The sequence below is a fragment of the Heterocephalus glaber genome, unplaced genomic scaffold, assembly GCF_053883595.1.
Source record: "Heterocephalus glaber isolate CG9 unplaced genomic scaffold, H.glaber_assembly_v1.0 deba00000621, whole genome shotgun sequence".
Lineage (NCBI taxonomy): Eukaryota > Metazoa > Chordata > Mammalia > Rodentia > Bathyergidae > Heterocephalus > Heterocephalus glaber.
The window spans coordinates 33233357-33239284 of NW_028258153.1; the positions used below are offsets into that span (position 1 = coordinate 33233357).

Here is a 5928-nt window from a genome sequence, read left to right on the forward strand (position 1 = left end):
AGTACAATTGTATTGGCCCAGGGTGGCTGCTCCACAGGGGACAAAGGAGTGGCTCACAGAGGGATGCCTTCCTCAAAGCCTGTCTACAGCACCAATTGCAAAGATGCTACAAGACAGTCTCCCCCAGGATTGACCTGAGGGGGGTGAGATTCCAGGGCCACCTCCAAGGCAACCCTCTGCAAATGCCAGACATGCAGGCCCATAGGCCAAGGTGCCAATGTGGGTGCTGAGTGAGGCCCTGCAGCTGTGTCTTGGCTAAGTGCAAAGAAAGGCCATTCTTTTTTTTAGCCAGACCAAGAATGAAATGAACAAAGCCATCAGCTTATTAGTTCCTATTACGGGTAGAAGTCTTCAGTGGGAAAAGCGTCTATATAAACAGAAAATGGCTCCAGCTTTGGGCCTATGTTGGAATCATTTGTTCTTAAAAGTAATTCTTTACTGCTAGTTTTCATTCTCTCTTTTGCCATGCCAAGTTATTATTATTTTTTTTGGTACCGGGATCAAACTCGGGACCTTGTGCTTGCAAGGCAGGCACTGAAACCACTGAGCTAAATCCTCGGCCCTCCAAGTTATTTTTTTATATCACATTTTCTTTTAAGAAATCTGTCATTAGAAAGCTGCAGTTCCCTACAATCTTCTCTCCAGCCCCAGAAAAAATCATCATCAGGAATCTTTCTTCTCTGTAGCTCATGTTTTCTTAATTTTTTAGCAGATGTGCCTGTATGTCCATTTCTAAGTTCACACGAATTCTTTCATACTGTATAGAATGTTGTATTAGCTTTATGTCACTGTGGCAAAATACCTGATATTATCAATTTAAGAAGAGGAAAAGTTTGGCCCAGGGATTTAGATTAGTGGCAGCAGTCCTGCCTTGTAAGCGGAAGGTCCTGAGTTCAAGCCCTGGTACCAAAAAAAAAAAAAAAAAAGAGGAAAAGTTTATTTCGACTCATAGTTTTGGAATTTTCAGTCTATGGTCAGCTGGCCCGTTACTTGCGGGCTTGGGGCAGTGTGGGATATCACAGTGAGAGCACATGGAGGAGGAGGCTGCTCACCTCATGGTGGCTAGGAAGCAAAGGGAAAGACTAGAAAGGGCTGTTGCTCCAATAGCTCTTGATAACCTAAATTTCTTCCACTAGACCCCACTTCTAGGGGGTTCTGCCATTTCCTAGGTCTAAGATGTCAGCCCATGAGCCTTTGAGGGTTTTTATCCAAGCCATGACAAAACTTCTGGAACTTTCTTTGCTCAGTCAACATTATGTTTATGAAGGCATTCAGGTTGACATGTATAAATTTAGTTCATCCATTTGTACTATATTGTACTATTCTCCATTGTATTAACATAATATATTAACTTCTTCTCCAAATCATGGATATCTGCTTTTTCTCAATTGAAAATATTATCTTGAATGGTTGAGCCTGGTGTCTTGGTGAAGGCATTTCTCCATCAGTATGTTATACTTGCAGATGAAACACCTGCACAAGAAGATAGGGAAGCAGAACCTCAAATTGTGGCAATGGAACCTAAAGCTACAAGGACCCTCAAATGTGAGCCTATCAGAAACTCAAAATGGCAATATGCCCGAAGAAACAGCAAGAGTTGAAGGAAAAGTTTAAAAATCCCTAAAACATTCTGTAAATGTGGGCTCGTCTGAAGCCCAAAATGGAGATGTGCCTGAAGGTACAGGGAAAGATGGGAAACTGAAGAAATCCCTAAAACATTCTGTAAATGTAGGCTCATCTGAAGCTCAAACAGGGATGTGCTGGAAAAAACAGGGAAAGATGGGAAACTGAAGAAATCCCTAAAACAGTCTGTGAATTCGAGCTTGTGAGAAGCTCAAAATGGAGATGTGCCTGAAGAAACAGTGGAAAATGTCAAAATTCAAAAGTCCCCGCAGAAATCTCCCATGTTAAGCAATGGAGAAGCAGCAACACCATCTCCTGATTCAGAATCAAAAAAGAAAAAGAGAAAAATAGTGAATGATACTGGGCCTGATACAAAAAAAGCAAAAACTGAAGAAAGCACATAGTCTCTGGAATAAACAGAAGATGCTATGGGGAAGTCAGATGGTGAGAAGGGTGACAGCAAAATGCCCAGCATGCCCCTGGGACTGACAGGAGCTTTTGAGGATACTTCTTTGACTTCTCTAACTAATCTTGACAGCAAAAGCACTGAAGGCAATAAAACAAATGGATTTCACAAACATGAGTGAAATTCAATATAAAAGTATTAAATCACTTCTGGAAGGCAGCTGCAAAAACAGGCAGTGGCAAACCCCTTGCATTTCTCATCTCTGTGATTGAACTCATTATTAAGTTAAAGTTCATGCCCAGGAATGGAACAATGGCCCTTATTCTGTCACCTACTATAAAACTGGCCATGCAGACTTTTGGTGTTCTTAAGGAGCTGATGACTCACCATGTTCACACGTATGGGTTGATCATGGGTGGCAGTAACAGATCTGCTGAAGGACAGAAACTTGCTAATGGAATCAACATCATTGTGACCACACCAGGCCACTTCCTGGACTATATGCAAAATACCCCGGTGTTTATGTATAAAAACCTACGATGTCTGGTTATTGATGAGGCAGATCGTATCTTGGATGTTGGGTTTGAAGAGGAATTAAAGCAAATTATTAAACTTCTGCCAATACACAGACAGACCATGGTCTTTTCTGCCATGCAAAGTTGAAAAGGTGAGGACCTGGCAAGGGTTTATTTGAGAAAGAAGCCATTGTATGTTGGTGTGGATGACAACAAAACTAGTGCCAGAGTAGATGGTCGTGAGCAGGTATATGTTGTTTGTTCCTCTGGAAAGAGATTCCTTCTGCTCTTTACATTCCTAAGAAGAAACAAAAGAAAAATCTCAGTCTTCTTTTAATCCTGTATGTCTGTGAAATATCACTACAAGTTGTTAAACTACAGTGATTTCCCTATCTTGGCCATTCGTGGAAAGCAGAAGCAAAGTAAGTTCACAATAACATTCTTCCAGTTCTGCAATGCAAACTCAGGGATATTGTTGTGTACAGATGTGACAGTGAGAGGGCTGGATATTTCTGAAGCCGACTGGATCAGTCAGTATTACCCTCCAAAAAACCCTAAGGAATATATTCATTGCGTGGTAGAACAGCCAGAGGCCTAAATGGAAGAGGGCATGCCTTGCTCATTTTGTGACCAAAAAGAAAGAGTTGGGTTTCCTTTGTTACTTAAAGCAGTCTAAAGTTCCAGTAAGTGAATTTGACTTTTCTTGGTCTGAGATTTCTGACATCTGCCTCAGATTGAAGGCATAAATTGGCCCAGGAGCCATACAAGTCATACATACGAGCATATGATTCCCATTCTTTGAAGGACATCTTTGATGTTAATAACTTAAATTTGCCCAAGGTTGCTCTGTCATTTGGTTTAAAGGTGTCTCCTTTTGATGATATCAATGTGAACAGCAGTGAAGGCAAACAGAAAAAGAGAGGAGGAGAAGGCAGATTTGGCTACTAGAAAAGAAAATTGAGAGGTCCAAAATCTTTTTTTTTTTTTTTGGTACCAGGGATTGAACTCGGGACCTTGCGCTTGTGAGGCTGGAGACAAAACCACTGAGCTAAATCCCCAGACCAAGAGGTCTGAAATCTTTAAACATATTAGCAAGAAATCATCAGACAGCAGGCAGTTCTCTCACTGAGGACAAATACCTTTGATTTTGAGTAACTCTCCTGAAATGAATTTTTTTCCTTTACAAAGAAATTTTTGTAACCCTTCAAGTCTTTCTTATCTTTTCTGCAGTCATACAATTTTTCAATTTTAAATACTCCCTGGAAAAAGTTTTGTTACTGTTTTACTACCAGTGTAATTCTTTTTTGTACTTTTTCTTTATGCTATGTGAAGATTTTTGTGGATATGGATTGCTATGTTAACTTACTATGCAGAGTGATTTATTATCCTGGAAAGGTGCTGGTAATGCAGAAGATAATCTAGGTTTACTTTTTGGTTTTGTGTCTTGGACCTCAAGAGTGGTTTGGAGCAACTCCGGAAAATGCTGCAGTTTGAAAGGGCAGAGCATTTTGAGAGACACCCAAGAAGCACCTGTAGGTAACTATGCTGTTTTGATGCTTCTGTCTTTAAAACAACAAGCTTTCCTTTAAAAAAAAAAAAAAAGGTGATATTTAATTGCAAGGTGGTTTGGATTTTGGTAAAACCTTCCAACTCTGCAGCACATTTAAAAGACAAGGAAGTTTTCAGTACATTTTAAACTAAGTCTGAGATGACCAAAGTTGGTCTGTAATTTAACATGGCTTCTCCTCATGGAGAGGGATCTGTAAAAGGAAAATACTTCTGGACTGTTGAAGGAAATAAAATAAGACTGGGTTACTCTAAAGTAAAAGGAGCCCCTTTTATCTAGCCACAATAAAATGTGTGCATAAGCCAAGTACAAGCAGCAATTTAAAACTACTATTGCTTTACTTTGAGAAAAATCAGTTTCATAGTGTTGGTTTTAAGTATTTTTAAGTTTGTTTGGTTTTGAGGATTTGGGTTGTTCTTTTAACCATCTACCTTTATAGATTCTCTTTTAGAAGTAACATTTTGTACATTTGTACATGTACATATCTGTTTAGTTTGAGTTCATTTCTGTAGTATTTTGTAAGAATTAAAATAAAAGTTTGAGTATTGATTTATGTTTTTTAAAAAATGAAGTCTGAGACAGTGCTTGCTGTGCATTGTCAGATTCTTTGTGAGGAAAAAAAATAATCTCTTCCAGGTCCATGAAATAAAAAATACATGTGTAGTGAAAATAGAAATGAACAGAGAACAGAAAACACAGGAATGTATTTTTGTGTAGGACCACTTGATTTCCAGGTTTTGTGTGGTATATAACTACAAAATGGCAAAATTTAGTAGCAATTCAAACTGCTATTGTGCCATTTAATATTCATAGAGTCCCATTAAATGTAACTATGCAGAGGATATCAAGTGTAGAGAAAAGAGTTGAATAAATGGCACTTGAGTAGAAAAAGAAAAGAACAGTGTCCATCTCTGCTTGACCATTGTCCTGGCTGGCCCTCTTTGGACTTCAGACCTTGACTGCCAAACATCTGGCTTGGCTTCTTGGATTCCTAACTTCTGGCATAAAATAACTGTTTCTTTAGTACTCTTTGTTTCAGAGACAGTTTTGCTTCAAAAAATACACAAAAATCAAAGGGAGAATAATCACTGGACAGAAGTAATACTATTGATAATTTGTTATGTGATCTTCTAGGTTTTTATATGCATATTTATACTTTTAAATTTTTTATCACAAATGAAGTCATCCTCAGCCTACTACTTATAACTAGCTGGTTCATATTATTTTCCCGTGTCATTAAATAATTACCCCCATCATTTTAAAAAAAGAAAATATTATCTTAATGAATATTCTCCTACCAATGATCTATGGGCAATGCTTTCCATTTCTGTTATTTTCCTGCTAATTATGAGAGATACTATTAAAATAAACATTTAAAAAAATAAGTAAGTGGAGCTGAAGGTGTGGCTTAGTGGTAGAGTCCTTGCCCAGCATTTAAGAAACCTTTGGTTACCTCTCCTGGACCACCAAAAGATATCAAGAAGCTATTAAAAATATCTTTTTGCAGGGCTGGGGATTTAGTTCAGTGGTTATGCTGCCTGTCTTGAAAGCATAAGGACCTGAGTTCGATCCCCAGTACTAAAAAAATATATATTTTTGCTAATAGATGTGCAAATCTACATGAAATAGACAAATACCTAGAAAAATATAACTTGTCTGACTTGGGGAGAAATGTTCCTGCATATTCTTATAATCACTAAAGAAATAATTTATATCAATTAATATAATAATAACCAGAAATTAAAATAATAATAATCAATAATTTAAAATCTTGCCACCCTGGAAAAAAATCCTGTCATAGTTTTATTAAAAACAAA

The 5928-nt window shown here is 37.9% G+C and overlaps 1 pseudogene; it reads left to right on the forward strand.

Moving 5' to 3' along the window:
* The first annotated feature begins 1449 nt into the window (after positions 1–1449).
* LOC101726032 (ATP-dependent RNA helicase DDX18-like) lies at positions 1450–3673 on the forward strand (annotated as a pseudogene).
* Positions 3674–5928: the final 2255 nt, after the last annotated feature.